The sequence below is a fragment of the Camellia sinensis genome, chromosome 2 (assembly GCF_055761805.1).
Source record: "Camellia sinensis isolate YWXY chromosome 2, ASM5576180v1, whole genome shotgun sequence".
Taxonomy (NCBI): Eukaryota; Viridiplantae; Streptophyta; class Magnoliopsida; order Ericales; family Theaceae; genus Camellia; species Camellia sinensis.
In genome coordinates, this window is record NC_138962.1 from 75,563,837 (window position 1) to 75,574,868 (window position 11,032).

The window sequence follows — 11,032 nt, forward strand, 5'->3', positions numbered from 1 at the left end:
AAAAATCAAGGATAAATATGGTACTTTAAAAAGAATTATTGCTGACATAAGCAAACATTGTGGGTTGACTTAACAAGCAACTAACCAAGGGGGCAATTTGCTATTTTAAACCTTGGGAAGGGGGTTGTAATTTCTAAAATATGAGGGGAGAAGTTGTATTAGTTGCAAACATCAGAGGGTATCAATGTAATTTACCCCTGAGGAATAGAAGAGAAATACAGTGAGGGCAAAATTACTATTTAAAAAAAATTAAACTACTGACATTAGTAAAATCTGTTGGTTGACTTAACAGTCAACTAACTAAAAGGAGAATTTGCAATGAAACTTTAAACTTCAAGGAAGATAATGTAATTTCCAAAAGGTCAAGGGTACTAATGTCATCAGAACAAACCTCAGGGGGTGTTAGTGTAATTTATCCTTTTTTTTTAATCTTATTTCTTTTGATAACTTAAATTATTCATATTTTAGAACTCATCGAATATATTATTTTGTAAAAAATTAAGTCGATCGGATAATGACAATTATGTGTTTAGATATAGACTGTGAGAAAATAAATAATTCATACAAAATTAATCTGAATATGTGTTTTTCATTATCCGATCGATTTATTTTTTTTACAAAAAAAATGCATTTGATGAATCATAAAATATGAACAATTTAGTTTATCAAAACGAGAATAAAAAATCGATAATGGGCTGGACTAACTGTCTAGTCCGATAAAGGACTAAAAACAATCCAATCCCAAAGAGCACTGCTGCAGACCCCCAGTAGGGGCTGACTCATACCACCCCTACATACACGTGGAGAATAAAAAGAGAAGGAAAATAATAATAATAATAATAATAATAATAATAATAATAATAATTTTTTGACCAATCAACACCCACTGGGGTGCTGGGGTCTCCCCCATTTTCCAATCCCAAAATATATACGTATGGATTTGTAATTTCCTATTAACAGAATCTTGTCTCTCACCTAAAAAAGAAAACAAATTACTTTGTATATGATAAGAATTTTTATATAATTTTATAAATTTAACGCTAGCAGTGTGTATTTAGGATTTGCTTTTTTTTGGAATATTTTGTTGCTTTATTTTCGTTTTTAGTAATTTTTGTATAAAAATTTAAATAATTTAAGATTTTTAAATTTTATTTGACAAGACGAATTGAATTTTTTTTAAAAAAATCAAAATTCAAAAAAATAAAATAAAATAAAAATCAGAAAAGACAAAAATAATGAACCTTTTTTTAGTTGTTTTGTTTTTTTTAATTTTTTTTTTTAAAATTACATTTTAGATTTCTCTACACAAGACACAATAGGGAAGAAAAAAAAAAGTTCAAAAACAAATGTGACTTATCCAAATGTCATTCAAATTATAATCATTCCATTGTTCTCTCACAAAATTATAAAAATAAAAATAAAAATTTAAAAAAACTACAAGTTTTTTTTAAACAAAATTTTCAAGCTCAAATAACTAAAAAATAAAAAAATCAAACTAAAAAATTCTTTCCAAACGAAAACTAAACGCATTAATAATCTCATCATGGTAAGCTTTGTTGTTTATATTTGGAAACTGAATTATATATATATATATATATATATATATTAAGCAACATTTAGATATTATGAAACTTAAGAGTAGTGTATTATAATATCATAATTATCATATTTTGTTTGGAAATATGTTATTTTAGTAATTTCTTAATTTTTTACAAAAAGATAGATAGAAAATAAGAGATGTGATGTGACCTCACAAAGATAAAAAGACAATAACTATGTTATTTTAGGTTAACCCAAATGTTATTTGCCAACTGAATATTGGTGTATTGAATTTTGGGATTTTTACAAGCCAATCATATTTTCAAGGGTTATTACCCAACAGGTTCTTAAGGGAGACTCTTTTACCTATAGGTCTTGAACATTTTTGTTTATTTCGTTTTTGCCCTCATGTTTTTATACTGAGATTTGGAGATGAAAAATGAAGAGACAGGGAGATGGCTGTGAGAGAAAATATATATTTGCTTGGTGGACTGTCGGCAACACCATGGATGGTCCGATTGAAAAAGAAGAAGCCAGATTTACGAATCCAAATCCAGAAATTAAAAGGTCGAGCATATCTACGCCATGGATGGTCGGTGGGGAAGAGAGAGCGAAAGAAAGAGAGAATCTGCCATCATCACCGCCGCATTCAAGGAGAATGTTCACTACGAAGTTTAGATCTACAACTGTCGTAGTCCACCATTACCGAGCTATACATGATGATTTCCGGCGAGTTTCCGGTTGTGCTCGGCCGAGCTATACAGGGATGGTAAGATCATCCACATTGAGATTGCGCGACGTGGACGGTGGAGTGGTAGAGGACAACGGACGACAGCTGTGATGGCAATTCAGATATGAGATTGATTAGAAAGAAAGAGAAAGAGAGAGAAGATAGAAGAGAGAATTGGTTAGGAAGGAATGAGATTTGAACAGATAGTCCATTGAATATGTAGAAAGAGATTTAGAGGTATGCGTATTAATGAAGAATATGATAAATCTGTTTAAATCAATGATAAATTTTTTTAAACTAGTGATAAATCAGTTATAAATTTGTTTAAACTAGTGATAAATTTATCATTGTTGAATTTTTGTAATTTTATTTTTGTGAATTGGTAAGTGAGTATGTATGTATATGAGTATGAAATTTATCACTGATAACATTTTATTAGTGATAAATTTATCACTGCTAAATTATTGTGAATTTGTTTTTGTGAATTAGTAAGTGTGTGGATGTGTTTTTTTGAATTATTGAGTGAGTGTGTATGTATGTGAGTATGAGAGAACAAAAGGAACAAAAGAAAGACAACATACATGGGAGAGCTCATGGGGGAGATCTCGTGAGCAACTTCTTGCTTCACGCGTGTGGTGTGATATTGAAGGGTAAAATTGGAAATGAAAATAGGATAGGACTTGGCCGGTATTAACTTACTTCCATGGGACCGGCCGGTAAGTCCCCATTGAATTTTATCAGTTATGTACATTTTCCATGCAATATTATTAATTAGACTAACATACCAGATGATAATATAATGTGGTAGAAATAAATAGTCACTATAACATTATTATTAAGTAACAGATTAAATAAGTTTTATTAAATCAATGCCCTTAAAATTCAACCAACTTTCATGAAAATTTAATATAGATTTTTCTCTTTCAATAATTCCATCCATTTCAAACATTTTAAATTCTATTATCAAAGATCAATTTCATCAAATTACTTCATTCCAAACAAATTAAAAAACTTTCATATTTATAAGATCTCATCTTTATAATGCGACCAATTTTCTTTTCAATTACAATTACTTCAAGTAATCACCATAGATCATTGTGTTCAATTTCACCATAATATGTTGCTATTGTCGGACATCCTAATCAAGTGTTGCCAATTTGAGAAGATGGTTAAAAATTGATTGTTTTTTTAAAAAAACGTGTAAAAAATATGAGAGATAATGTAATCCAAAATGAGTTAAAAGCTAAGAAGTGACTTTTAACTCACTTTTTAAAAGATGCCCGATTTATGACACATTAATAAATTTTGGTGTGTGAAGGACAAGGCATGTACAATACATTGTTGATTAAGAAAAATTCTCTGACTCACATTTCAAATTTTAAAATCTCAAAAATTTGTTAGAGATGTCCACTTTTCTATAAAATTGTGTTTTTTTTTTCAAAAAAATCCTTTTTGTTGGCTTTTTGGCTTTCGAATGTTATTATTGTAATTTTGAGCGTGCCAACAATGATCAATCAATCCTTATAGAATATTAATTGCCAACCAATTATCAGATGATTGTGTTTTAGTTCTTTCAGCCTCAATGAAGAGGACTTTTACTGGTGGCTTTGTTTAGGAGAATTAAGCAAACAACGATTAAATGAAGAACAATTTCATTAAGTAAAATGGAAAACTTACAAAGATCTAAATCAGCCTCGTAGAGGTTTACAGCAACAAACTACTTGAAACTACTCCTATGAACGAAGTTTAGTGCAAGAATTTGAAGTACAAAAATGTAAAGAACAACAAATGTAAAAACTGGAAGGAAAATAAAGTAGATAAAACTGGTTTTTTAGATCTGAGTCTAGGGCTCTTTCTGGGGTTTTCTCTGCTATTTATACTTCTCAATGACAACCGTCGAAATGAACTTCTAACTGTCAAACCACCCCTCCATGATCGCTAATGTTTCCTTACAGTTAGCTCCACTATGCCATATCTGCAGTTAGGCTTCCCTCCTGATTTTGAATTGAAATATATGTATAACCGTTAAAGCCACGTCATCTTGCATCTCTTTGTTAATCCAGTGTTCTGCAGATCTATAATAACCAATACTATTTGCCACGTGCGTGATTATGATTGAAGATCTGAATTATCTTCTCGTATTACCCTCATCCTGCCACGTGTTGAACTGTGATCGGCCTACACAAAATATGTAGCCAACATTACCCCCGCACTAATATACCCAATACTTGGTGATATTAGTGGATCAAGGTATTTATCCACGTCCTAGAACGTGCATGGGCTTTGCATTTTTCAGAAATGCAACCGTCATTCATCAATGAACATTTGCATTAAATTCTCTTCTATCCTTTGAACATTCCCACTATCTCAGTATTCGAAAAGACTGGTACAACTCTTATGGCCAAGCAGACCTTTTCTTACCTCGATCAAGCATATGAAAAGTTGTTTGACAATGTTGTTCGTCCTCGAAAGAACCTTCATGCATTGATTAGCCACCTTTATCCGCCTCTATTTATGCAAGTTATGGAGGCTTTCGCAAATCATCCCCTTCTAACCAAGAACCTACTGCTTACGATTCTTTGGGACAAAGATTTGCAACTATGGATATTGGAAGCTCTTCTTCTACAGCAAAGCCTTCCGCGTGGAATGAAGCTATTGCTTCTTCTTCTTCTACGACCTCTGGTTAGGGAACTTGGCCTATCTCTACTCAACCTCAGACGAGGGAATGCATTCATCATCGTTTCCCTGAATTCGATGACCCTCTTGAAATCCCCCCTTCCAAACGCAGTTTTGTAGTATATCCATATGTTTCTATTGATCGTTTACGCAGTCTTGAAGACAATCTACTTTTAGCATGATATACTTCTACCTTGCCATCTCGGATGGTTCGAAGTGTCCTACGTCCTAATGAAGCTTTAGGGATCAGTTCTGCGCTTTTAGCCAAAAAAGCAAAACTTTATACCTCCGATTGGCTAGAATATGTGGCTAGACCTGAATTCCTAGATTTATTCAGGGAACCTCCGACTGCTCCTTTCCTGCCTTCCAATCCAAATTGGATTGATGAATTGAGGCTCACTCTTTCTGAGGGCCAATACTTCACCCCTTACCAGGCCCCAGTGCCTCAAACTCCCTATCAACAATTTAGGGCTTAGACCTTGCTTGCTGCTTTTTCCCATTTATCCTTTGAAGTCTTTCGAGATGACATTCCCCACAAAAACTTTCTATGGGCTTGTGATATTATGTCTCGAAGTCATCTTCTCAACCCTGTGGCCCAAATAGAGTTTTACACCTTTTTAGACCAACTTCTTCTTCTGCTCAACTAGCACTTCAATGCTTTCATTTGCAGTGAAGTTCTGGATGAAGCCTTCTATGCTCGAATACAGGTTCAGTATGAAGCAGAGAACCTCCTCAAATGAATATGAGGCCTTTAGGAGCCAGGATTTTGAGCATGGGGAGGATGTTGGTATGAACGAAATGCATGAAGAAGAGGAGATATACGCCACAGATAAAGCCCCAAAACAGATAGAATTCGAAGTGAAGGCCCAACAACTCTCTTCTCAATTAAGGACTTACCAATTAGAAAAACCAAACCTGGACAAGATAGAGGATAGAGTAGGAAAAGAGTATTCATTTATTGAATTTTGTTGGACTAAATTCCATGATCTTGTAACCTTGTCCATTCCATATTTCTACGAAATTGAGAATGTAATCAAATGAATCCCAGTGTCAACAATACTTATCAATAAAACTAGGCTTTCCGAATTTCATTTGTCAAATTCTGATTTACCACTCTAATTATAAACTTAATCTGTATGGTTGATATGCTTTAACTCCCCAATTTCATCCTAAATTCTAACTCAAACTCTTCCAAAGTGTGAAGTTTTCCCTTGAAGAAAATAATTATTGCCTCACATACTGATTCTAGGATTAACATAAGTCTTCAGCTATCAGCTTCGAATTAATCAACTTTGTCTTTCGAAACTTGATTTGATCATATTCAACTCCCCAACATATGGTTAATATAATCAAGTAGTTTCAAATCAACTAATTTTGCTTCGAACAAACAGTCTATATTTTCCGAAATATGGAAACCTTCTTCAAGGACTGCACTGTTTTATTCTAAAAAAGTGATTTCTTCTGTATACTACTAAACCAACTATTGGTTTGAAGCCTAGAACAAACAAATTCTAAACGTAAGGTATTTCAAATTTCGCTTCGAAGGATTTTACTCTCATCAAGAAACCTAAAAATCGGTCTTTAATCCTTTTGAAATAAACAAATACCTGAGCATTTCTGCACCCTTAGGTGTGAAATGTGCTCCGAAGTCGACTTCCTGCTTTCGAAGCCGTTTGTCACTTGATTTTGGCGCCAAAACATGGCTTCGAAACCAAATATTTTATTTCGAAGCTAACACTAGTATTTGAGATACGTTTCCCTCCATAACTATTAATACTAAGGGAAACTTTTTGCACCCCTGCCTTTAGTACTTCTTTATGAATTCCGTCCATATAAAACGACTGGGTGTTTTTCAAACGGAAAGGTTTAAAAACCCTTTTATTTTGTGCTCCTAATCCACTTGGTCATCTAACACACAAACCCTTCATCTTTTGTTGGCTTTCTCTTTCCCTTTATTCTCTTTCCCAACTTTGTCTTCTGAAAAAACTCTCTATCAATGGCTTCTTCTTCCTTAAAAATACCAGTTGTGGAGCGTGCGAGTCCATCTGTAGCCTTGAAAAGGATCATTGATGAAGTGTGTGAGAAGTACAAAGCTGGTGGGAAAAGTGCCATTGACGGATGCATCTTCATTCCTCGTCGTCATAAGGAACAAGAGTATATGCTTGGGCCTATTTTTAAGGAGATTCCTACTGAGCTTCCAGCTCTGTACCCACGTCTAGAAGATCATTGTCTCATTTACGAAGGTGGTCTTGACTGAGGAAGCTGGAGGATGAACCGACCCCATCGCTGCTGGCCTACAGTGAGACCAGAGTGGGAGGGATGGTATGATCGGGTCGTCCCTGATAGGATTCTGGATCTTCAGGAGCTCTACCTCTTCGACGCCCTCCAATTATCCAGGTTCACCATTTCGGAGGACCATTTTTTAATACTTGCTGCCCTTTGTTTTTGGAACTCTGCTATTAATTTCTTTCAATTCAGATATGGGATGATGGTTCCTACTATTCTTGACATTTGTCATCTATTAGGATTGTCCCCTACTAGTACCCCCATTGGTCCAGACTATCCTGACCTCAAAACCTATTTTTCCCTCCCATCTCTAAACTTATCCTATAGTGACTTTATCAAGGCTGAGAATAAAATAGAAGGCCCTGTGACTGATAGGGAATTTTTTTCTTTTATATTATATTAGCTTTGCAAGTTCCTCTTCTGCACCTCTTCTCAGAGGATCATGTCTGAATTTGCTCCTCTTTCCAAAGCCCTTGTTTTACAAAGAAATGTGGCCTTAGCTCCATACGTTCTAGGTCATGTTTATAGAGCTTGTTCCATTTTTTGTGAAAAACTCTTGGATACCAATCAGGGAGGCCTATTTTGGATACTTCAACTTTGGCTTTTTGCATATTTCACCGAGTTACAGTCTAAATGCTTAAAGTTTTTGGAGCCAAACCCTACCACTCATGGCATGAAGTTAGCCAATGCTTCACTCCATCCTTTCAACTTTGTTTTTTTTTTTTTATTTCTTCCACCAACTCCCAGCTTCCCCTTCTTCTCACAGCTTCCGTCCTTTCGAATCTACCAATATTGGCCCATCCTGGTTAAGGACCTTTTTCAGTGATAGGTCCTGTGAATTTTACATATCCATTCAGATTTTTCAAATGATATGCTCCCGAAGGTAAGACTCTGTGAATTTGATATGGTCCTTCCCAATTAGGTGACCATTTGTCAAACTTGTGGCTTTTAATCCCTATTGGGAGTATTGTCTTCCATACCAAATCACCTTCATCAAAACTAATATGCTTGACCTTCTTATTATAGTTTTTGGCTGCTTTCTTCTTTTGGAAAAGAATGCTATTTAATGTCAAAATTCTAGTTTCATCTACGTTCTCTAATTCCAAGCATATACTCTGATGGTACTGTTCAGGAACTAATTAGTCCTGGCCTCTCACCCTTAAGGACTTGATGCTAATTTCTATAGGTAACATTGCATCATGTCCATATACTAAGGCATAAGGAGTAATTCATATACTTGATCTTAGAGAAATCCTGTAAACCCATAAAACATCCAACAGTAAGTTATGCCAATCCCTGGGATTGTCCTTCACAACTTTCTATATTCCTTTCTTCAAAGATTTATTAGATGATTCTATCTGACCATTGGCTTGTGCATAATAGGGGGTAGAATTAACAAAGCTAATTCCAAACTCTGCCATAAAAGACTTTACTATCTTCCAATTAAATACAGTCCCATTATCAACAGTTATAGTCTGTGGAATGCCAAATCTGTGGATCAAATCTTTAATGAATCCAATAACTTCGGTCTGGTCTACAGCCTTATACGGCTTAGCTTCGACCCACTTAGTGAAGTAATCTGTAGCCACTAAGATGAAACAATGATGCTTCGAAGAGGGTGGGTGTATTTTCTCTATTATATCCATAGCCCATCCTCTAAATGGCCAAGGTTTCACAACTGCATGCAGATCAGTTATGGGTTTATGCCTTATTGCGCCATGCTTTTGGCATGCCTGGCAACCTCTAGCATATTCTATGCAATCCTTAAAGATGGTTGGCCAATAGTAAGAATGTCTTCGAAGTAGCCATCTCATCTTCACACCATGCTGATGAGCACCACAGATGCCTTCATGAACCTCAGCCATGGCTGTTAATGCTTCATTTGGACCTAAACATTTCAATAATAACCCATCTGGCCCCCTTTTGTAGAGAGCATTACCATACATTATGTATTATATAGATTGCAATTTAATTTTTCTGCTGGCTTTCGAAGATGGGCTAACTAGATACTGCATTATTGGATGCCTCCAATCTTGTTCTTTTAAGTCATTATGATTAACTTCTAAGACCATATTCCTTCTATTGAAATATGGTATTACCTTTTGATATGTTGTTTGGCTTATGTCCCTTTGAGTGTTATCCCTTCTCTTGAAATTCGAAACTTTTTGAGCCACATCATTAGCTTTATTATTCAAGAATCTTGGGACATAAGTTGCATTTGCTATCTGAAATTGAGAAAGCGAATGTAATGCAACAACATAGTATGGCAACATGCTTACACTTTGACATTTGTAAATTCCTTTCACCTGGTTAACCATCAACTGAGAATCTCCAAATATGTCAACTGCATGAGCTTGTAATCCAATAAGTAGTTCCAGTCCCATTATTAAAGCTTCATATTCAGCTTGATTATTGGAACAACTAATTCCATCCACTCTGAAACCATGTGTGGTTTTTACCCCTTGTGGTGACTTAATCACCACACCAATTCCAGTTAGACCATTGGCCTTTGATCCATCGAACCACATTTGCCATGGTTCAACACTAACCATACCAAGTTCGATTATCTCTTGGCTTTCTGTTTGACATGGATGGTCTACCAAAAAATTAGCGAAAACTTGTTCTTTTACTGCCTTTTGTGGGACATATTCTAGATGAAATTTTGATAAAGCTCGTATCTATTTGCCAATTCTTCCTCTCAACATAGGTCTAGACAACATATATTTAACCAAATCTGTGGTTGCAATTATCAAGACAGTTGTAGGCAAAAGATAGTATCTTAATTTCATTACAGCAAAATACAATGCAAGGCACAGCTTTTCTACAGCTAAATATTTACATTCATAAGAATTTAGAAACCTACTAAGGTAATAAACTGCTTGCTCTTTGCCTTCTTCATTGTCCTGAGCTAAGAAAACTCCCAGTAAATCTTCTGCTGCAGCTATACACAACTTCAAGGGCTTATCAACCTTTGGTGGCATCAGCACTAGAGGGTTGACCAAGTAGGCTTTGATTCCTTCAAAAGCAGTTTGATGCTTTGTTGTCCACACAAATTCTTCTTTATCTTTCAACCTCAATAAAGAAGAAAATATTTTAGTTTTCCTTGTAGTATTAGAAATAAATCTTCGAAGAAAATTAACCTGTCCAAGGAATTTTTGTATTTCTTTCTTACTTGATGGAGGTTTGGTTTCAATGATAGCTTTGGCTTGATTCTGATCAATCTGTATTCCCTTCTTGTGTACTACATAGCCCAAGAAGTTTTTACCTGATACGCCAAAAGCACATTTGAGAGGATTAAGTTTCAACTTGAACTTTCTCATTCTTTCAAAAGTTGTTTCCAAGTGAAACAAATGTTCCTCTATGGATTGGGACTTTACTACAATGTCATTAATGTAACACTCTAAATATCCTCCAATGAGATCATGAAAGATAGTGTTCATAACCCTTTGATATGTAGCCCCAGCATTCTTCAGGCCAAATGGCATTTTAACCCATTCAAAGGTACCAATGTTCCCAGGACATCTGAATGCTGTCTTGTGGATATCCTCTTCTGCAATGCAGATTTGGTTATAACTAGAGTGCCCATCCATCATTGATAAAATTTTGTGCCCTGCTAAACTATCCACCAATAGATCTATTATGGGCATGGGGTACTCATCTTTTGGAGTTTCTAAATTCAGGTTTCTGAAATCGATACATACCCTCATTTTACAATTCTTCTTAACTACATGCACAATATTGGATAGCCATTCAACATACCTGGCTGTCCTGATAAAGCCTAGTTTAAGGAGCCTAAGAATT